The 24,973-nt window shown below is 35.3% G+C and overlaps 1 protein-coding gene across 3 annotated transcripts in view; it reads left to right on the forward strand.

The window, feature by feature from the left end:
• LOC143249675 (semaphorin-2A-like) overlaps nucleotides 1–24,973 on the forward strand; it is a 328,919-nt gene that overhangs the window by 90,241 nt on the left and 213,705 nt on the right. The window lies entirely within an intron of this gene.

A 24,973-nucleotide genomic window follows, 5' to 3' on the forward strand; every position in this document is an offset into this window, starting at 1 on the left:
GAAGCAACTTTTCAAGATTTTTAATATTGAGATATTGTCTAAAATAAAACACGATAATCTGTTACCTCAAGTATTATTTATTGCTAAGAATAATGTGTGACTTCGTATATTATTTATTGCTGTTAATGTGTGACCTTGTATGTTATTTATTGCTAAGAGTAATGTGTGATTTCGTGTGTTATTAATTGCTAAGAATAATGTGTGACTTCGTGTGTTATAAATTGCTAAGAATAATGTGTGATTTAGTGTTAAGAGTGACACAGTTGCTGTTCCAATAGATAGAATCCTATGTAATTATTGTAAGTTTAATCTACCCATAGAATCCTGGGTAATCATTGTAGGTTTATTGTATTCATTCAAATAAACATGTGTTGTTATCTGTTGTACTTTCTTAAGTTACACTGTAACACAAAACATTTAAAATTAGTCATTTTGAGGGATGGTCTCAGATTTGTACCCACGGTATTGTAGAAGTAATCCACATTATTACGATACTCACTTAACATAACCTACAGAAGGTTACAAAAGTCACACACCGAGTGCTCTTTCACACACGTTATGACTCAAGTTATGTAGCGGTGACAAGGCTACGCAGATTGTTGTGTTGAAACCTTTCAAATTAATAGAACGTATTCCAAACACCAAGTGTTTGATATGTCCCTAAAATAAAATTTTGACTGTTTAAGACCAGAAGGATACCAAGGTCCTCACATAACTGGATCAATTATACGAATTATTACAACGTTACTGAAATCTGAACCAATGATTGTAATAACCTTGAATAGGTAAAACTAACTGTAATGTAACTTTTAATTAGAGACGTGTTTATGGCGAAAACATGTAAAGCAACTTGTTGCTGATAGCTGTGTTTCTTTTTTTGTTGGTTTTGTTGTAAAATTATACATTTCATGAAGTCTTTATTCTAGGGAGGTGCCGACTTTAGGGGATATTCATTATATTTCGAAAACACAAAATAAAGACTTTAGTCATTGCTGAGCGGAAGAATAGTTGGCAGCATATATCAAAACTTCTGTACCACATGAACAAGTTACATGATTCTCTATGATTATCCCTAAAAACCTTGGACAGCACGTGCACATTAAATACAACGCAATAAGCCTGTATGTGTATTGTGGTGTTAAATATATAACAAAAACTTGAAAGAAAACACTCTTGTTCTCGTCTATTTCGTGGATGAAATTTTGATGGGTTTTTTTAAACAATGTTTAGAAAAATTATACATTAGTTCCTCTGTGACAATTGGTTTTACTTCCTTTGTTTTATACGAATCCAAATTTCTATACCCGGCATGGCCAGGTGGTTAGAGTACTCGACTTGTAATCTAAGGATTGCAGGTTCGAATCCCCGTCATACAAAACTTGCTCGCCATTTTAGCTGTGGGAACATTATAATGTGACGATAAATCCCACTGTTCGTTAGTAAAAGAGTAGCCTAAAAGTTGACTATGTGTGATGAGGACCAGCTTTCTTCTCTCTAGTTTTACACTGCTAAATTAAGCTAATGCAGATAGCCCTCGAGTAGCTTTGCACGAAATTCAAAACAAACAAACAACATGTTTTGTTTCTTTGCTATGTCACTGTAAAGGCCCAGCATAGCTAGGTGGGTTAAGGCGTTCGACTCTAATCCGAGGGTCGCGGGTTCGAATCCCCGTTACACCAAACATGCTCTCCTTTCAGGCGTAGGGGCGTTATATAGTGACGATCAATCCCATTATTCGTTAGTAAAAGAGTAGCCCAAGAGTTGGCGGTGGGTTGTGATGAGTAATTATCTTCCTTATAGTCTTACACTACTAAATTAGGGACGGTAATAATCGATTTTACCTGATCGCAAAAATGTGTATACGACAGTTTATGAAAACAAAAACAATCAACAAAATAATTGTGATACAAATCTAGACATTCGGTTTGCTTTTTGTTGTTTTTCACTTTAATTTTGTGCAAAGCTACACGAGGGCTATCTGCGCTAGACGTCTCTAATTTATCAATGTACAACTAGAGGGAAGGCAGCTGGTCCTCATCACCCATAGTCAACTCTTAGGCAACTCTTTTATCAACGAATAGTGAGATTAGCCGTAACTTTGTAACGCATCCACGGCTGAAAGGGCGAACATGTTTGGTGTGACGGGAATTTGAACCTGCAACCCTCGGATTAAGAGTCGAACACCTTAACCCATCTGTCCATGCCGGACCATGTCGCTTTTACTACTTACAGCAACCTAACTTTGCACTTAAAGCCCAGATTCGTCATCTGTTTTCCACCGAAAAAAACATCAAAGAAGGTAAAACGAATCCATAAAATTCTTACGCTTTTGAAGTTAATTAGGAGTTAAGATTGCCGTGCGGCTAGGAAAGCATTATTGTCCAAAGAGACAAAGTGAACGCCAGGACTACAAAATTCTATATGTATTACTTAAAATATCAGTTGGGAGAAAAAAAACACTTTTGTCAACGAGAGGTAATGGCGAACGGTTTTACCTCACATTATAATTACACGAAACTCCAGAGAGACTGAATACATAAGAGTACCGAACGCTGACCAATATTTTCTCCAACGTTTCGTTGTTTTTTAGCTTAAAGCAGTATAAACAACACATAGTTACTGAAGTTTAACCAACCATCAAGGTTAAAGTGACATCAATTCGTCGTGATGATCTGAATTGAAAGTCAGTGTCTTGTAGCCAAAAAAGTTACCAGGTCTTTATACAAACATAAAGTTTTGTCATTAAACGATATTCCTTTAGAAATTGGTGCGAAACTACACAAATAAATCTTCTCAAATAAATTACTATCCTTCAAACTTTGAAATCTCTCTAAACAGCGTGAAGACAAAGAAGATGCCTCTTAGGCAAACATCACAACGTTTCACGATTCCTCAAGCAATCAATATGACCATGTTAATTCAACACAATCTGTTCGAGTGGGTAGGACAGGAATGTAATTCTGCCGAGTCAGTAGAGAAACAAGCTATGAATACATTGTTACAATACGTGACACGTATTTTAGCATTACGATACTGTGAAGTGGTTGAAATCTGGTTTAGCAGATCATTGTAAAAAACAGTATCCATTTGGCAAGACATTCAGAAGCAGGGAAAGTTTGGTTCTATGGCTTCCTCTTCCTTCAGACACCCTCAACTTTCTCTACGACTACCTGAATCAAGACCTTTATCACGAGCAATCGGGTTTAGGAGATCAGAAATCGATAGATTTTTTCCAGAGCTTTGGTAACATTCTTGAAGAACATAAAACACCACCAACTAGAACTTACAAAATGCCCAAGGAACACCTTCTTAGTATCTTTTTTTACTGTCTTTCCATAAGTCATAAACTAACTTTAGATCCCAAGCTAATGAAACGAAGGTAAAATAATAAATTGTTCAACTGTAAATCACTCTGCTGAGAAACAAGATTTGCAAGTGGAAGTTTAGTGTTGGAATAGTATTCCATTTCAAAAGCTGAAATGCACAAAAGTCAAGTCAGTTTGTCTTGTATTTCTACCTTGTTATTCCTTCGATTCGAAACGAAGATTTCTCACATAGTTATCATGCCTAAGGTAGATTATGTAGGGACAAAACGTGGGGGAGGGTAGATGGGGCAACAGGTCCTTAATGGACGGCATTCCACTACATCACAGGATAATCCTGAAGCCATCATACTTAGCATACAACATTACCCCGAACAGTGGAACAAACACTACCATATTTTTCTTGTGAGGTAATTACTACTAGAATAGTTTCAATATATTATTTCATGTACCATACAAATTATCGATATTAAAACTGAAACACGTGCTGTATCTTGATAGTTCTCTATCTATATGGACATCATTATAAATGGAGCCTGCATTACACGAAGGTCAAACTTAGATTTCATGATATATACCTGTCTCAATCAATGTTCATACATATATCTCAATTTCTGTCCAAATTCATATACAAAAAAACACCGAGGATATGGCCTTCGTAACCTCTTAATGGTAATGAATATAACAACTCGTTAACATAAGAATTCTCAGAAAATAGAATAAAATATAACTTTACGGACTTTCTGTTCACCGTTAAAATGCTCCTAATACTAGCGATATACACCGGGTAGATTTGCTCTCTAACCGTACCATATCATGTGAACGCGTATTTGATGGTTGTAGCAGCCCTGTTTCACTTACCCCGATTCGTTTTTGTTTTGTAATTACGTCTAATCTTTTCCTCACCCTTCGGAAACAGACTTTAACTGAACCCACTATCGATTCTTAATGTTTAACTGAATAAGTGTGATGTGAGACGTAGTGAGTCATTCCTTGAAATGAAATAAGACCAACGCTTTACGTTTTACTTTTTTTATTAGGCTAGGCTAGGTTACTCCTGACATAGGGCAAAGATTGATAATTTAGAAATATTCGAGTAACTAGATTGAACAGTGAAAAAATTCTATAATGGCTTATTTGAAAGTCTTATTTATTAACCAAAATGCCAAATTAATTAGGAAGTGATCAGTAAATATGATTTGATCCGAAATAAGATTTCGATAAGTTGTACTAAAAAAAACAAAACAACAAAAGTTTGTTGTTCTCTAATGCGCATGCGCCAATAAATAACAACAAAATATCTACACATTTCGTAGTTAAGTAATCAAGGTTTTAACATTAAAACAGTACAAAGGAAGCTTTCTATAAATCTTTTAATACTTCGTTCAAGTTGATATGCTGAAAACGTGATAAATTAATATTCCTATACAGTGTTTATAATTATGATTTTCTTGGTATTCTCCGAATTTTCAAAAATAATGTCTAAGTAGCCTCTATGAGGAGCTACAGCGTAAAAACTTGGCACACAGAATTTTTTTCTTTTTTCTCTGATGATATTATGTATTGAATACTAAGCCTAATTTTTGGTATCACCGATGTATGTATGTATGTATGTATATATATATACAACTCTGTACTAGTATAATTTGTCTACTGTTCTACTAATTAATTTAAATTACTAGCATACTACTGTAATACCAACCTCAGAAGTTACGTAAGTTTATCTTACTTACCCCCAAATGGAACTATCTTATGTTTCTGTTATTATATTTTGGAGAGCAGTTACCTTCCCACAACTGTCTGCAGGCATAAAAGGTGATATGGATGTGGGTCCTCGTGGGCTTGAGCACCCACATCCTTCTCTTCTAATTCCTATCTTTTTATGACTTTATTTAATTTTTATCAATTTGTTCATGAGGTTAAGACTTATAGACAGTGTATCCCCACCGCAGTGTGGTTCCTACCTCTTCAGTCACGTCCAAAACCTAGGGTACATTTTATATCTCACATTATAACCTGTATCCTGGAGATACTTTCAATTTATGGAAAGACTTAATTTTGTTGTTTTTTTCTGCTTGATCTTGTTTTGTTCATTGATATTTGTATATGCGCTGAACAAACAGTTGCTGGTATATTGATATATATACATATATAAAACTCCCCTAATGATTTCAACCTTACCAAGGTTTTGAAAAGACCCAGTACAAATGAGTTAAACTTATCTAGGATATAGTGCGAGTTGTTAGGGTTTAACTCAAAAGACTTTGTCAATAGGATTAATAACAGTATGTTATACAATGTTCACAATACCATTTTCAGTGCAAACTAGGCACAGATATCAACCTCTCGTACAATGCAACAACTGATCAGTTTAATTCTCGAGTTGTTAGCACACGATAACTGAAAAGATTGAAAGGTTTAAGTTACACCGAAAGTTTTGAGGATTCAGTTGGATATTTTCATGTAAATTAAACAAAATATTAGTGGACTAATAATTAACCCAGTTTTTTTAAACTTGAGAAATTAGTGACAATTCGCTTAAAAAATAATATTGTTGAAATTCACGGAAAACTTTTTTTTGAATTTCGCACAAAGCTACTCGAGGGCTATCTGCGCTAGCCGTTCCTAATTTAGCAGTGTAAGACTAGGGGGAAGGCAGCTAGTCATCATCACCCACCGTCAACTCTTGAGCTACTCTTTTACCTATGAATAGTGGGATTAACCGTAACATTATAACGCCCCCACGGCTGAAAGGACGAGCATGTTTGGTGCAACGGGGATTCGAACCCGCGGCCCTCGGATTACGAGTCGAACACCTTAACCCACCTGGCCATGCCGGGCCCATGGAAAACTATTAAGCACCACTCACTGTCAACTCTGAGGCTACTGTTTAAACAAACAAATAGTGGAACTGATCCTCGACTGAAAACATGTTTTTAACAGGCTTCAAATTCACGATCCGCATATTATGAATTGAGTATCCTGACCACAAGCCATTGACATTAATTTTCTGAAGAAAGAAATGACATAGCACTAAAAGTGTATTGTTCAGGTTTAAAAGAACTAAAAAAAAATGTATCCTAATTTATATATTATTGTATGCGATGCTTTATATTGTAATGTTATTACAGTAACTTGAATAATATGATGTATATTTAATTCAAGAGAACTACCTTCTAGGGCGCTAACACAATAATTCGTGTAAACAGCGTGTGAGAGGACTAAAACTGTGAAGTGTAATCCTGCAGTATGGAGAACTGTCGATGCAGATTTCTGCAAGTTTAAACAGAGAACTTACCAGATCTGACGTAACAAAGAGCAGACACGTCATTCAAAGTGTGTTGATTGGATACTACACATTAAGCAGAAACAAGACGTTCGTTCTAAAACCGAGATATAGGTGGTGTTTCAGATGATACATAGGATTGGAAATCGCATTAGTTAATTAATTATTACTCATAATTAAAAAAACAGCACGCTGGTTCAAAAGCTCTTAATATAAAACAATAAAAAACCCAGCAATCCGAGCGCTTTTGAATCATGTACTTTCCTTTTTCAGGGGCAAACTGAAAATTTTGCAATTATTAATTGCATCCTCTCCTTAATCTTTCCAGTTTCTCAAAAACAAAAAAAGTGTCTGATGTTTAGATCAGATATGGTCCGACTGGTTCAATGTGTTTCGATCCATTATATTGTTTAGCGTATCCACTGGTATTGTTTGTGTGCTCTATCTTTCTTTATACGTTTTTAATTTGAGCTCACCTGTGTTAATTTTTTTTTCTTGATTGATAGGAAACGGAAGTGATTATATTAGCTTTTTCCTTTTACAAATTCCTGACATGTTGATCTTTATGACCCTCTCTGTGAAGCATCGTGGAACTATTTCTTTGCCCACATCTGTTAGTTCATCCGTCCCGATATTATCTTATTGACAATGTATCTTAAGATTAAACGAATGGACTTTAACCAAACTGATACTACATAAAAATTTTGCAGACCCTATTAGCTTTGAAAGGTCATAAGTCAAAGATCAAAGTCAATGTGTCAGCGTAAATATTTCATGAACAAAATGTGCACTTGTTTTCGTAGATTACGTACATATCTATAGCAAGTATGTATAAAAGACGTGTTATTAAGCCTTAATGTTTTTCAACAATACCAGAAATATTTGTTTAAAAACGTTCTATTTTTCACAGCTGTTTTTGGTTTCACAGTGATCTACGATTGTTTTTTTGTTTCTGTAACAAAAAGATGTTTACATATATAGTTTCATACATCGCTTACATATTAGGCTCAATTTATAAGAAAAATGCTATTTACGCCTTTTATGTGAATATAATACAAGAATCAAATGCATAACTATAGCTATTGGCAAAATATTAATTATAATGAGGTAACGAGCAATCGAACCTAGAACTTTCCACATGTAATGATTCCCAACGTATGTTAAAAAACCTGCTGCCAATCGATGGAATCAGAATCCTAAATTTTATTGTTGAGATTATTAATTAAAATTGTTTGTTTGTTTGTTTTGAATTTCGCGCAAAACTACACGAGAGCTGTCTGCGCTAGCCATCCCTGATTTAGCAGCTTAAAACTAGAGGAAAGGCAGCTAGTCATCACCACCCACCGCCAACTCTTGGGCTACTCTTTTACCAATGAATAGTGGGATTGGCCGTAACATTATAACGCTCCCACGGCTGAAAAGGCGAGCATGTTTGGTGTGACGGGTATTCAAACCTGCAACTCTTGGATTACGAGTCGAGTGCCTTAACCATCTGGCCATGCCGGGCCTGCGAGACAAGTATCATTCGTAATTAGAACTATATTTTCTATCATTTTCTAAAAGCAATACTTAGAAAGTATTGTTCACGAACAGTTTTAAAAGTAATTTAAGAATAAATTAAATTACATAAATTACTTTATTGTTTGTAAACAAAATTTATTAAATGAACGTAATTCATATCTAAAGTCTGAAGCTTTAGGTCGCTAAGGAAAATGCTGTTCTTTCAAACATAAATAGCATTACATTCAATAATAATATTCTATTTCACAGGCTGGTGTCTAACGTTTCGGGCTGCGGGTCGATGAGTCCAAGGTTGAAGAAGTGATGCCACTAAACACACTTTACAATTTCAGTTGTGGGCAGGTTATAAAAGCAATAACAAACTATATTATTCAATGCAAAAGGCTACTAAGGCCCTTGTGGCGGCAGATGCTGCTGGACGGCAACACTTGAACCTTAGGAGGTTTCTGACCCTGCCTAGCTGATGTACACATACGATACCCTTTAAGGTAGAAATTCCAATGAATTAAATTATACATGAAAGTATTAGATTTCAGTTATCGACTTTTAATAAATATTAGGTTTTATTGATAAATTGAAATTAAGGCCTAATTCATGGATAGGCTAAAGTAAAGAGTTTGAACTGCTTTTACACAAAACACAAAAAAGAAGCTGCAAACATTCTCCAGACGCATTTTGCTATGTATGTGGCCAATTTATCAAGACAATAACGAAAAAGTACTCTGTGACACGATCTGCTAAAATGTGTGAACCCTACAAGACATATTTCGACATGCCTGTCAGGGATCAAGACAAACCCTGGGCACCTCGTTTTACCTACGAGCAGTGCAGAAGAACTCTACAAGGTAAGACGGACAATGTTTGCTTGCTGAATAGTAAGATTTTATATTATACAAATTTCAGACATTTTAAAATTTATATATATTTTATTTTTTTAAAAATTCCGATAGTATAAAAATATATCACATACAAAATATTTTGCATGAACCTCTTACACATTAGTTGTGAAGAAATAAATTTATTCTTCTTAATAACAATTTTATTTTGCTATTTTGCAGGATGGTACAGAGGGGAAAAGAGAGCCATGAAGTTCGCTATTCCAAGAATTTGATGTGAACCCACTGACCACTCAAGCAGTTGACACTTCTGTATGGTGGACCCTTCTAAACGTCGTGGGTTGGCAAGAATACATCTGCTATCATGTATCCGGACCATCCATCATTCATCGCCCCAGTGCCACACTGCCCTGAGCTACCTGTACCCACTCCGCCAGAAAGAAAGCAGCCATCCTCAGAAGAGAGCAGCAAATCAGAAGATGTAGACGTTGGATATCCAGATTACAATTTCAGAGGACCAGTTTGTGAGAGAAACCCATACTACCCCAACCAAAGAGACCTCATTGACTTGATCATATATCTTGGTGTAACAAAGTCGAATGCCGAGCTTTTGACATCTAAGCTCAAGGAGTGGGATTTCTTAGATGAAGGTGTGCAAGTAACAAGTCATTCTAAACATTTTTATATAAACTAGTTACAAACACATCTCAATCTTGATTCATATGTTGTTTCATTCAGATCTTATATAAATGAAAATGTGCAAATTTGTCCGTTTTTACATAGAAAAATAGGTAAATTTCTAAATTTCATTATCCAGGTCACAAAAGCAAGGTTTGAAGGGAATAATGGCCATTTTCTGTACTTTTACAACATAAGCAATTAAGTAATAATACATACTATCCAGTAACACAATTTGTGTTACATAGTATTATTATCACACAATGTCATATCGATACATAACCAGACTTGTTGCCGTTGTTCAAAACAGTATCTATATAATCTCATTTACAAACCGACAGGTTGTTTTAATATTCGCCAAGGAATCTCCTGGTAGGGAATAACTGTATGTGTTTTAATTACAATACATATTTTAGAAGCCATGTCATAAAACAAACAACCGAATTAAACTTTTCAGTAAACTTTTATTGCCGTATTACCATAAATACCCTTGTTAGTATTACAATAATAATGCTATTATTGTGTTGTTACCAATAATTATAATTATTTATTTATGTGCTATAATAACTGTCCTATATAATTAATATATTGTTGTCAGTACCCCCCCCTTTGAGCAGGCTTTCCTTGAGAGCGCTGCAGAGTTCTATTTTATGTTAACGTATGAATTCATCTGCACTATACCTTCCCCGGGAAACGTAGATATACATAAACAGGCGCACATGGTTGCTTCTAACCATATTATTGTGTTAAATTGTCTATCCTTCAGTACCATGCCTCTGAGTTAAACTGTGTAGTTCATATCCATCAATCTACCTGATAGACATACAGTTGATTTTAGATGTCATAACTGAAGCATATTATACGTTTCTGTATCAAACTCTGGGTCACACGTTTGATTCTAGCTTTCATCATTGAATTAAACTGCGTTATCACGCATATTTATACCCAAACACATACGAATGGATAATTCTAGCGGTAAACATTATTTCAATCTGTTGATTCGACATAAAAGTACCCATACGTACACGCATGTCGTCAATTTAAATATTGCACTGAACTGTGTATTTATTATGAGAATAATCATACATACATGGCTAGTTTTAGTGGTCAATAGTTATATATTTATATTTCGCTATAGACGAAGCTACACGTATTGTTATCAGAAACGTTAATTATTATTCATTATAAAGAATAACTTGATATTCTACAGATGTGGACATCAGCACTGCCGATTAGACTCTCCGAGCAAAGAACTGTTCTTCCTACCATGAAAGTTTAAACTAGTGCTTGATAAAAGTGACAAAACCTTGAAAGTTGTACAGAAAGAGGCGTGCGCAGTAAGGGTGGGATCAACCAATAATAAAAGAAGTAGGCCAGTTCCTGTTAAGATGTAGGCGGAGTTAGACACAAAATATTAGATCAAAGACCCGGTTCGTTGACGTGTCATAAATTTTTAATCATTTAGACTGATGAATTATTGGATCTTAGTATTCAAGCTTTTCAACTTTTTGTAATATTTCTACATATCTTTGCGGCTCTGTAATCATATGTATATTACATAAAAATAACACTTTTAATGTATTTCTATCACGTTTTATATCATTAACTTAATATAATATCTTAATATGAGTTTATTTATACCTATGTATTTGTTGTTATGTGTTTCTCTTTTTAAAAAACACACATTTTCTTTATAAATCAGTTTGGTTTTATTCACTTTACCGCAAAGCTGTGACGACTACAGGGATCAAACACCAAATTTTAAACTTATAAACTGTCGAGTTTATTGTTGACCCATTAGGAAACAAATATGTCAGACTTAATTTTACGTGTCTCTAGTTCACCAAGTTATCTGTGGATAGTTAATTAGATAATTTCCAACAACGTAATCAAATTGTTAATGTTTCCATTAAACCACAGATAATAAACTATGTTTAAAAATATTTAAGTGATTTGATGACAGATGTACTCAACTAGCAGTGATTTATGTTTTCTTTTCTCAGCTTAATTAATATATTTTAACATACGTATGTTTGTCATGTACTCAGAACTAGAAATACAGAACAAAGAAAAGCTTTTAAATTTCAGTTCAATTACAGTTTCAAATATTTTCGTGATCAAATGTTTCGCACCGTAACGTCTACAAGAACCTGTGGTTGTTTCACAAATGTTTCAAAATCATAAAGAACTTACTTTATTCGTATATGTCATATGTTTACTCTTATTAAAAACACATGTCGTTGTAGGTTAACATTTAGTTTTATTAACAGTGCACATTGTTCCAAACTGCTGTCTATTTTTATTAAATAAGTATATTTTAATGTAATGCATACGTTTATTAACTAAGTTTGTTTGTTTGTTTTTGAATTTCGCACAAAGCTACTCGAGGGCTATCTGCGCTAGCCGTCCCTAATTTAGCAGTGTAAAACTAGAGGGAAGGCAGCTAACCATCACCACCTACCGCCAACTCGTAGGCTACTCTTTTACCAACGAATAGTGGGATTGACCATCACATTGTAACGCCCGCACGGCTGAAAGGACAAGCATTTTAGCGCAACGGGATGCGAACCCGCGACCCTCAGATTACGAGTCGCACGCCTTAACACGCTTGGCCATGTCGGGCCCTATATTAACTGAGTATATTGTTGTAAATAGCTATCTATTTTTGTTAACAAATGAATGCCTGTTGTTAAACACACTCATATATTTGTAAAATAATAGTTAATTTTGCGGAAACTTCTTATTGTTGTAAATTATAGTTTAATATTAATAATTAAGCTGTAGACATTACTGTATATTAATATATAATTTTTAACAATGTATCTTGCTTCAGTCTATATCTATTTTTATTACCTCCGCCTGTTATATTATATTTTTATATGTTTTTAAGCAAATTATAGTAAAACATCACGCTGTTAATTAAACAATAGAAATGTTCTGCATACTTATATATATATATATATATGATTACTTTGGACATTTCTTTGTGTTTTCACACGTTTAATCAATCCACAAGAAAACGTGATTTTGCTCTGTGGGAAAGTTTGATCATATAAGCTGAAAAATAAATCTGTTTTACGTCGAATCATCTTATTCTGAGTTTTCATGTGGTAGTAAAATGTTCGAAATGTAAACAAAATTTCAAAATGACAACGCGAACGTATTCGTGTTTCCAGTCTCCAGATCTGAAAGCTTATAACTTTAAAACGCGGCTTCGCCATTTTGGTTGGCACAGCGCAGATATCCCATTGTACACATTTGCGCTCAGTAACAAACACTCAATTAAACCGTGCTACCATGGTATCTGAAACACACAATTAATAACTGAAAGACGCTTCTGTCACCCATTTCATTTTATGATTCTAAGATATCTGCATTTATGTTGTTGTTTTGAATTAAGGACAAAGCTACACAATGGGCTATCTGTGCTCTGCCCACCACGGGTATCGAAACTCGGTTTTTAGCGTTGTAAGTCCGCAGATATTCCGCTGAGCCACTGGAGGGCTCAGCATTTATGAGTTTTTTGTGCATAACTAAACCTATGCAAAGGAACAGAGGATGTGTGTACTTGTATACACAGCAAGATAAACCACACATCCAACAGTTCATGTTCGCAAGCAGAGAAAAACAAAGAGCAAGAGATGACTCACGCCATCAAACGTATTTTAACTCGAAAATTCACTTTTTCATCACACAGAAGTTCTTGACTCACCTAATGGAAACGATGTGGAAGGACTTAGAAATTAGCAAACTGGAGCGCATGTTATGCTAAAAAATTGTTTAAGCCAATTGTTCTAGCCAGCTTCTTGCACAGTTCAGACTTCCAGTTCGTAAATGCTGAATGTTGCATGAGGTGCACTTTGGTTAGAATTACGTGAAGCAGAAAATTCATTTACGCCTTCGTTCGCATGTAAAGTCGTATGTATATACACATCTCTGCGTATTCCGTCAGAAGCCGAAAACAAAATTATAGGCTGACAGAATGCTTCGTAAGTGAATCGCAAGTGACTTTGAGTGCTTTCACTAAACGGAAGTATTGATATATATATATATATATATATTCTCCCCCACTCTACTGATCTAAACGGATGGCGTTTCACAGGATAGCATGTTGGCTTAAAGTATGCCATCCTCCTCAGATTTCATTACTGGGACGTTTAGAAGCTGTTTGAATGTGTCATGAACTTTTTCAAACACACTAGCCGCAGGGCAATACTCTGAAAAAAGGCTATTTCTGTATCGGTCTATCTGCTTTTCTAGGTGAATATATACTTACGATTTACGTTAAAAATTGTAAGTTCTGAGTTATCTATTTTGAACGAATTTTGTAAGACAACAAAGTAACTTATTTCTATGCAGCTTTGATGGTTCTGCCATCGTTCAGTTATTGTTTATTTTTCTGTTCAGAAAAAACATTTTAACTGCAAATGTTTCATATTCCGACGTTTTACAAAAGCTTTATGTTTTTTTTTCTTTTCTCAAACTTGATTACATTATCTGTTTTTGAAAGTTATTTGAACAACCAGCTGGATAACCCACCTGTACAACGTCTCTATTTCGTGGCTAGTTTTTGTTTCGTTTATAAAGTCAAAAATCTTGAAATACCTTAAGGTTGTGTCGAAGCTTCGAAAGCCTAAGCAAATAAAATTTACATTATAAGTTTCAATGCCTACTTCACATAACCAATCATACCCATGAGATATTACAACATAGGTTGTAGATGTTATAACTGATAACATGGATGATTGGGTTGGTACGTAAGAACGTGATTGTTTGGTTGGTTGACACTTTAACGGCTTGTGGATACTTGACTATTTGGTTCACTAATACGTGATTGGTTGATACTTGACCGACTGATTAATAATTGATTTGCTTCGTAAATGTCTCATTAATAGATTAATACTTGGGCTGTTAAATTCTTATTAGTTGACTGGATGATTGATTGATACAAAGTTAACTTGCCGGTTGGCACTTGCCTGGGTGATTGGTTGATATTTGGTTGTCTGGTTTGTTGAATGACATTTGGTTAGCTAACTGAGGCTAGGATCATTGATTGATACTTGTTTGACTGACTGATTTCTTGCTAGGTGGCTTGTTGGTACTTGACTGGTTGACATTTGTTTGACTGTTTGATTGTTGCCTGGCTTGTTGGTACTTGACTGGTTGACATTTGTCTGACTGTTTGGTTGTTGGTATTTTATTGACTGCTTGATGAAATTTGGTTGACTTGTTGGTTTCATGATTATTTTTTGTTACTAGATTGGCTGGGTACTTGCATGGCTGGCTTTTTGGTATTTCAATGGTTGGTTGGTTTATATTTTGTTGAATGGCTGGTTTCTGAGCTGGCTTTTTCATACTTGGTTGATTGATCTTATTGTACTTGATAACTGGTTGGTTGTTTTATTGACTTGTTGGTAATGGAATAGGTGATTTTCCTCATTTTTGAAACTTGAATGTTTGGCTGGTTGAATGATTCTCCAAAGTTCTAATACTTGGTTGGCTAGCTTGTTGGTATCTGACTGGTTGCTACATGGTTGTCGTATTGATATTCGAATGGTTGGCTGTTTTGCCGCTTGGCTGGATTAATAGAATTTTATTGGTTGAATGAATTATTGGTTCTTAACTATTAGAATTTCATTGGATGGCTAGCTGCATGGTTAGTTTATTGGTTCTTGAATGATTGCTTAATAGTCACCTGGCTGTCTGTTTTATTGACAATGGCCTGGTTGGTTAATTATAATGTCAAAAATTTACAATAAAATGATAAGTTTGTCGAAGGTTCTAAAACTTAGTAAATTTTAAATTTTTAACTGGCTATTAGAAAAGGAAAGGAAAATTCTTCCTCAGTAAGTAGAATTTACTAGAAGTTTGCAAAAGGAATGCGGAGTTTGATTACTTTGTACCAATACAAAATGACTAACTTTAACCAAACGGTTTATTTAGTTGTTATCATTTGGCTGATTCGTCACTGGGTGGTACTTCAAATCAGATTTACGTTTATTACGCCATAACGTATTTTATTAATGTTGTGAATCACTAAGATGTGAATACTTAATGTACCAGAGGTTTTCATTTTAAGGCTTATATTCTACAATAGATAAAATATAAGTTTTTCGTACATTTTGGCAAGAAATGTGAATCCATAAACAGTTTAATAATATAAAACAAAACTTGGAATAACTGAGAAATTAACATTTATATTGTGCAAAACCTCGTTCCCAAAGTGTTCACGGGTAGGCATAAAATATTACTTTGTATTTTTTGTATAAGAAAACCGAAATATTTCGCGGAAAGTACCCAGGAACCTTGCTTTGTTACAAAAGTACCCCCCCCCCAAAAAAAAACAAACAAACAAACATAAAGATAGCTGACAATCGTAGTATCTAAAATCATGTCCAGGATTTCAGTATCTAGTTATCAAATCGTTCAAGGGGGGAAGTTAGGGAGACCTGGTTTTGCCAGGAAAATATCTTAGAGCTGTGTCTGATAACTGAAGTATCCAAGTGTTAGTAGAGTTCTTTTGTTTGGTTTGAATTTCGTGTAAAGCCACACGAGGGCTATCTCCGCCAGCCGTCCTTAATCTAGCAATTCAAGACTACAGTGTAGGAAGCTAGTCATCACCACCCACCGCCAACTCTTGGGCTACTCTTTTACCAACGAATAACGGGATTGACCGTCACATTATAACGTCCCCATAGCTGTAAGAGCAAGCTTGTTTGGCATGAAGGGGATTTCAGCCCGCGACCCTTTGTGCCCTAACCACCTGACCATGCCTGAATGTGTATTCAGGTACTTTATCTTGCTAGGAGAATATCCTGAGACACAAATTTTACAGGATAGTATCTGAGAATCTAGCCTTTTCAGGGTCTAATATGAGCATGCAACAACAATACCATACAGAACTAGTACTTATGGATGTGTTCTTTGACTAATAGAATGAAGCGTTTTAGGATTTACCCGTTAACGTGTTGAAAAGTAAGAGTTTTCATGTTTGTTTCAACTGTAATATTTGATGCATTTATAAATTTTATTTTAATCATTTTTGTATTTCGTGATGACGAGAAACCAACTTGAAGTAAAAATATATCTCAGGACGGCCGGTATGGGTATTAACACTTTTACTAATAAAGCAGAGAATAACGTTGACCTGAAGATGACCTAAGAAGGTCGAAACGTTGTTCTCTGCTATATTAGTTAGTAAAAGTGCTAATATCCACACCAGCCGTCCTGAGATATATTTTTATATTTGCTGTTTAATAAAAATGCGTGTGCGTTTTCTTATAGCAAAGCCACACCGGGCTATTTGCTGAACCCACCAAGGAGAATCGAGCCCCTGATTTTAGCATTGTAAATCCGTAGACTTACCGTTGTACTAGCGTGGGGCATTAATAAAAATACTTTGTATTTTTTACTTCTGATATGTGATAATGCAATGAACTACAACTTTAGTGACACCAGTGCACTGTCCTCTGGAAGGTTTACCTTTGTAGTGAGTTCCTACTGGCCACAACTAAACACTGAGTTACCTTAGACAATCATCCAAGTTCGTAAAGTCAAAATTGTCCTTTCCATTTATGTTCCTTTCTCTTTTAATGTGACGGTCAATCCCACTATTCGTTGGTAAAAGAGTAGCCCAAGAGTTGGCGGTGGATGGTGATGACTAGCTGCATTTCCTCTAGTCTTACACTGCTAAATTAGGGGCGGCTAGCACAGGTAGCCCTTGAGTAGCTTTGTGCAAAATTCCAAAACAAACAAACAAAACAAATCCTTTCTCTTTGTAGACGGGCTTGATGGAATCAACATCACTATCCGCTCCCTCTCTTGGTAACGTTTACTATTTCTGCCCTATGCTACTTGCGAAGATACGTACATATTTGATACAAAAATTGGCAGGTCTCTGTAGTCGTCTTCTGTCCCTATGTATAGAAACATCCCATTTTTACAATACAACAGCAGGTAACACACATGCCATGATCGAAGCTCGTGTGTTGAATAAATGTTACACTAGTATGTACTTCTGTTTACACGAAGACTGCCTCTAAGATTATTCAGCCTGTATATACCAATCACATTCAGGATAATCAGATCGACTGAGTTCTGTCGCTTCCGACAAGAAGCTAACACCCACAAGACCAGTGGAGTGGTATACAGGAGTGAGTAGAGATCATGATGTTAAGTAGTTTCTAAACTTTAAACGTCTTAGGCTTGAAAACAATAACTGGATTTCGAAGTCTTGTGGCTGTAGTCAATCTATTCCAGAAATACACCAGAAACTTTATTCACTACACGATACAACCGAAAGAAAACCATTGTTTCTCACACCGTTTGTTGAGAACACGAGCACAGAGAGACTGTTCTCTACGTTTGTTCTGAAATAATTAGACATAAGGAGGAACCAGTAATGATGAGTGGTTGGGGATTTATAGTCCTTGTACAACGTAGGAATTGTGAAATGTACGTGAGTAAGACAGCTATCTGTTGAAACTGGGCACACAGAGCGGTAGAGGAGTTTAGGAAAATTCGTCGCATTCAAAATTCCTCGCACTCCCTATTGGTCAAATTTTACTGGAATCGAATAATGACGTCATTTTTATGTATCCGTAAAAATAAACTTTGTCTTATTTTCACTTTTAGACTTCTTTCTTAAGCCTAATTTTCGGTTGTAAAAGTATTTAGCCCAGTAATTATTACAAGTACTACGAATTAAGCTGTGACCACCTATCTATATGACGAATAAAGACTGCGACGAGTTATGACTGACGAATATGGAGTGTGACGAATACGAATGCGACTAACTGTCCAAATACCGCCGTAAAGACATATTTTACGTAAGTCACGTAGAAACCGCTGATATAGTTTACAAGTGTCTCGTATTTTCATATTCTTGGAAATGTCGTAGTTCCTGTTAATAAATCTTGTAGATAAAACTTCGAAATACAGTGGATACAAAAATGGAGGCAGACTTGTTGAACTGATGGATCTAATCCGTAATAGACATGGCATGGAGAACTTTTATCCTATTGCTATCTAAATAAACAAAACAATACGACTCTGCCTCCGGAATTCTAACGGTCGTATTTGTATTCAAGTTCAAGAGACTTTGTAATTTATGTGGTTTTACATAAGAGACGCAACAGTTATTTGGCGCTGAAACGTGTCCAAGATTTATTTCCTTTAGTTTTCAACTTTCATTGTAAAATAATATGTAATACTTTTTTGTATTTCACTGCAGAATGAAACACTTTTTTGTTCGATTATTCTTTAAGTTTAACGTTTCCACTTGTGTGTCAGATGACCTCAGTGTTAAACGATATAATGTGACTGACATAACGCTTCACATTGTTCTTTACGTTCAAACATAAGTTCTGACAAGTGTGTAGATCAACTTTGTTTAATGTTTAAAACTTCCACTAGGGTGGACTTAAGTATTTTCATAGACACGAATAAGGCCTAGTTAATCTCATTAGAATGTATAAATTAAAGAATTCGAATGAAAATCGCAAAGATAATATCACTCTATATAGTAACAAATATTTTAAAGTAAAATTTTAAATATTGCAGCTTTTAAAAACTATAAAATATTTTAAAGTAAATTATTTGATTGGTGTCAGTTTTCATTTAACACTTTGCAAATATAATATCAAACAATAAATGATAAAACCTTATATGGAACTATGGTAGGCCACATTGCTGCTAGAGGCCGTAATAATAATACACTCGTAAACATTGCGTAGTCGGACTCCACACTATTAGCTATGGTTACGCTATAACTGTGACCAGAGGCGTCGCGAGGCGTTGGTACGCGGGACCCATGACTTTATTATATTTGACAGTGCTCAGTATTTCTAGTTACTATCGTGAAAAATCAGAGTAGAAAACTCTGATCAATATCATACTGAAACGACGAAAATTTTCACGCCTATGTGCACGAGCCATGAACCTTTTAAATACATACCGACGATCCTAATAGCAATGATCAAATCCTTCTCATACGAAAAAAAAAAGAGATCAGATATTGTCAATAACCACTCCCTTCCGTCTGGTCTATTAGTTCAAAGTTACCGACATCCACTAGTCTATCAGTTCAAAAAATTACAAACAGCCACCAGTCTATCAGTTCAAAATTACCGACACCCACCAATCTATCAGTTCACATTTACCGACAGCTTCTAGTCAATTAGTTCAAAATTACCGACACCCACCAGTCTATTAGTATAAGGTTACTGACAGCCAACAGTCTATCAGCTGAAAGTTACCGACAGCTTCTAGTCTATCACTTCAAAACAATTCAAACTTAAATTAAGTAATATAGAAATATAACTATGCTCTTAAGCCACGTTTCTTGGCAAGAACTTCGATAGCTGCCTCACATGGCTTCAACATATTAGAACATAAACAAACCCAACAGTAAAAGAATAACTCAGCTAGGACTCATAGCAGCCAGACATAAATGGTAGCAATCTACTACCATCCTTAAAAGTCTATAAAGCATATAAATATATATATATATATACGACCCCTAGTAGAATAGGGCTGTGAAATCGCCTCTAATATACTATTAGCACTGCCAACGCACTACAGCAAAGCAGAGCCCTAAGATTAGCTTTTAGACTTCCAACATTCACTCCAATTAAATATTTGCACAGAGCATGTAACCAACCATTACTCAATAAAATATTAACAATAGTAGGCTATAAATAGTGCCATACATTAGAAACAAGAAACTCTAACTGCCGCCCAACACTACATGACGAGCGCCCTATAGAAATCAGTCTACCATATAAAAGTACCTTGCTCCTAAAACAGCATAGACAATATTCTATAACAACTGGTGGCGCCACACTCTAGGTTCATTATTTGTTGTTTTGTTATTAAGTTCATAGCTGCACAAAGGGTTATCTGTGCTCTTCCAGCCACGGGTATTGAAACCCGGTTTCTAGCAGTATTAGTCCATAGACATACCACCGTGCCACTGGGAAGGGACATTTTAGTCTGTACTGCGAGTATGTACAACTAATGTTGTTTTATCCCTTTCAGTGTGGACACAGCACAGGTTGAATATTCAACACTCGCTCTTTGAATGTGAGTTTTTTCGGGACACTCCACATTCTTCCCACATAAAATTATAGGCATTTGGATTTTATGCTTCCAGCCTCAGCATTGAATTTATAGATCCCAGCCAACACGTGACCTTGTTTACTGGCCGTGGGATCCATTGAGCTCTGTTGATAAGTTCCCGTCTTACTTTTTCCCCACCTCTGCCTCTGATCTACCATCAACTGGATGTTACTTTCAACCTGGTCTCTTATGCCTCTGATCCAGAATCAACCGTAGATTACCATCAGCCTTGTTTTCTTTGCCTGTGATCCATCATCAACCAGGTGTTACCATCAGCCTTTCTTCCTCTGCTTCTGATCCACCATGAATTGGATGTTACTACCGATCTCGTCTTTTCTGCCTGTGATCCACCATCAACTGGATTTTACCATCAGCTTTGCTTTCGCTGTCTCTGAATATCCTTCTTACTTGTTGATGTTCTTTAAAAACACCACAACGAAGTACCAACCCTCTCATACGCTTAACAATGTAACGAAATACCCTCTCTAAAGCTTAACATTACAACAATGTACCCTCTCAGACACTTTACAATACAAACAAGTACCCTCTCAGACACTTAACAGTACAAAGAAGTAGCCTCTTAGATACTTAAAAATACAATGAATTACCCTCTCGGACTAAATAACTCCAACTTCACGAGTGGGCGAAAGAGGGTGCACATATCCCTGAACACCTCAATTCGGAAAAGTTTCTTTCCTTTTAAAACTAAATACATAACACCGATTATTTTTCACTAATAACTGTAACCATTTATAAAGCATAAAACTTATGACATCATACACGTCATCATATTCTATACTTAAATACAGCGCATGTGCTGACTAATCTCATATAAAACTAATTAAAATCGAAGTCTAACATATCAACTAATGGTTAATGCTGTTTTCAGTCACTGAAAATTGAAACAAGTAATTCTTATAACTTCGATGAGATGCAACATTATTGGTTTTCTTAGAAAATGCCAGCTTAAAATTTAAATATACAGACCACACGTCCCCGCTCAACAGTAAATAAAAACAAAGTTTACGTTAAAATAAATTATTTTAAGAACAATACATAAACACAAAACACGAATACCATCTAATCTTACTGTAAAATGTTTTTGACCAGCCTACAACAGACGTTATTAGGTACTCGTGTCCCAAATATTTACAACGCTAAAGTTCGTGGTTCGATTCCCCATTGTCTAGCTTTGCACCAAAATAGAACAAACTAATCCACTCACTTTCGTAAAATGAAATTTCAATGGCAAAAGTTACTTACATTATATTATTTCAATATTTAACAAACATAAATATCAGAATACTATTCATGATGCAGCATATGTGCAAATGTTATAGTGTTAGATCATTGTTTATGGTAGTTGACTATTTAACAAATACAACTATCAGAATACTACTGATGATACAGCACGTGTGCCAATGTTACAGTATGAGAAGACTGTCAATGCTACTGATGATACAGCACGTGTGCCAATGTTACAGCATATGAGAAGACTGTTAATGCTACTGGACTGTTTAACAAATACACCTAGCAGAATAATACTGATGATGCAGCACGTGTGCCAATGTAATAGTGTTAGATCACTGTTTATGGTACTTGACTGTTTAACAAATACAATTATCAGAATACAACTGATGATACTGCATATGTGTCAATGTTAGAGTGTTAGATCAATGTTTATGGGACTTGACTGAGAACAAATACAACTATCAATATACTACTTCGTGATGCAGAATATGTGCTAATGTTATAGTGTTAGATCACTATTTATGGTAGTTGACTATTTAACAAATACAACTATCAGAATACTACTCGATGACGCAGCACGTGTGCCAATGTCACAGTATCAGGTCACTGTTAATGTTACTGGACTGTTTAACAAATAGAACTCTCAGAATACTACTCATGAATGCAGCACGTGTGCCCATGTTGTAGTGTTGGATCACTGTTTATGGTACTTGACTGTTTAACAAATACAACTATCAGAATACTATTGATGACGCAGCACGTGTGCCAATGTTACAGTATGCAGATGACTCTTAATGCTACTGGACTGTTTAACAAATACACCTATCAGAATAATACTGATGATGCAGCACGTGTGCCAATGTTATAGTAACAGATCATTGTTAATGATTTACTGGACTGTTTAACAAATACAACTATCAGAAATACAACTGATGATGCTGCATATGTGCCAATGTTACAGTATCAGATCACTCTTAATGTTGCTGGGCTGTTTAACGAAATAGAACCATCAGAATTTTACTTATGATGCAGCACGTGTGCCAGTGTTGGAATATCAAATGACCATGTTAATATTACTACACTGTTTAACAAATACAACTATCAGAATACTACTGCGAAGAGTACAGAATATTGTGCTTGTGTTGCTCAGTGTTAATGGCACTGTTTATGGTACTGGACTGTTTAACAAATAAAATGACTATCAGAATACCACTCGCCCAGTGCGAAGCTCGTGTGCTAATGTTACAGTATCAAATCACTGTTAATGTTACTGGACTGTTTAACAAATTGAACCATCAGGATACTACTCATGATGCAGCACGTGTGCCAGTATTACAGTATCAGATCACTGTTTTAGTTACTGGACTGTTTTAACAAATACAACTTTTAGAATATTACTGATGATGCTAGCACGTGTGCCAATGTCACAGTATCACATCGCTGTTAATGATACTAGACTGTTTAACAAATGGAACCAAGAAAATATTACTTGTGATGCAGCATATGTGCCAATGTAATAGTGTTAGATCACTCTTTTATGGTACTTGGTTGGCCATACCAAATACAATTATCAGAATACAACTGATGATGCTGCATATGTGTCAATGTTACAGTGTCAGATCACTGCTTCATGGTATTGGACTGTTTACCAAATACAAATATCAGTTAATACTATTGATGATGCAGCATAGTGTGCTAATGTTATAGTGTTGGTTCACTGTTTATGGTACTTGACTTATTTTAACAAATACAAATCTCAGAATAATCCTGATGACGCAGGAAGTGTTTAAATGTTACAGTATCAGATCACTGTTAATGTAATTTCACTATTTAACAAATACAACTATCAGAATATTACTCACGATGGCACGTTATTGCCATTGTTTACAGTATCAGATCACTCTTAATGTTGCTGGACTGTTTAACAGTAGAACCATCAGAATATTATTACTTATGATACAGTACGAGTGCCAATGTTACAAGTAACAGATCACTGCTAATGTTACTGGACTGTTTAACAAATACAACTATCAGAATACTACTAATTATGCAGAGGTATATATTTATACGAAGAGGTTTATAGAGTTATATCACTGTTTATGGTACTCGACTGTTTAACAAATACAACTATCAGAATATACTCTACTGATCATGCGGCATATGTGCCAATGTTATAGTGTTAGATCACTTTTTGGGGTATTTCGTTGTTTAACAAATACAATTATCAAAATACCGTTGATGATGTAGCTCGTGTGCCAATGTTATAGCGTTGGATCACTGTTTATGGTATTTGACTATTAAACAAATCAACTATCAGAATACTACTGATGACGCACGTGTGCCAAGTTACATAGTGAAAATCACTGTTTATGGGACTTGACTGTGTAACAAATACAACTATCAGAATTTTACGGATGATGCAGCAGTGTGCAGGTGTTTGACGCGTAATATTGAATGTTATGTTTATGGACTGTTTTAGAAATACAACTTTATAATACTAATCGCTGATGGGCACGTGTGCCAGTGTTACAGTATCAGATTCCTGTTAATGTTACTGGACTGATTAAGAAATACAACTATCAGAATACTACTTGTTGATATAGCATATGTAACAATGTTAAAGTGTTGTCACCTTTATGGTATTTTATTGTTTAACAACTACAACTATTAGAATACCACTGATGATTAAGCGACATTGCTTTAATGTTGAGTGTATCAGATCACTGTTAGATATTTTGGACTGTTTTAACAAATAGAAACATCAGAATATTACTCTTGATGCAGCGTGTGCGAATGTTACAGTATCAGATCACTGTCAGTATTTACTGTTTGTTTAACAAATAAAATCCATCAGAATACACTTATGATGCAGCACGTTAATGCCAAGGTTACAGTAACAGATCACTGTTAATGTTACTGGACTGTTTAACAAATACAACTATCAGAATACTACTGATGAA

This window comes from Tachypleus tridentatus, chromosome 4, assembly GCF_004210375.1.
Source record: "Tachypleus tridentatus isolate NWPU-2018 chromosome 4, ASM421037v1, whole genome shotgun sequence".
Taxonomy (NCBI): Eukaryota; Metazoa; Arthropoda; class Merostomata; order Xiphosura; family Limulidae; genus Tachypleus; species Tachypleus tridentatus.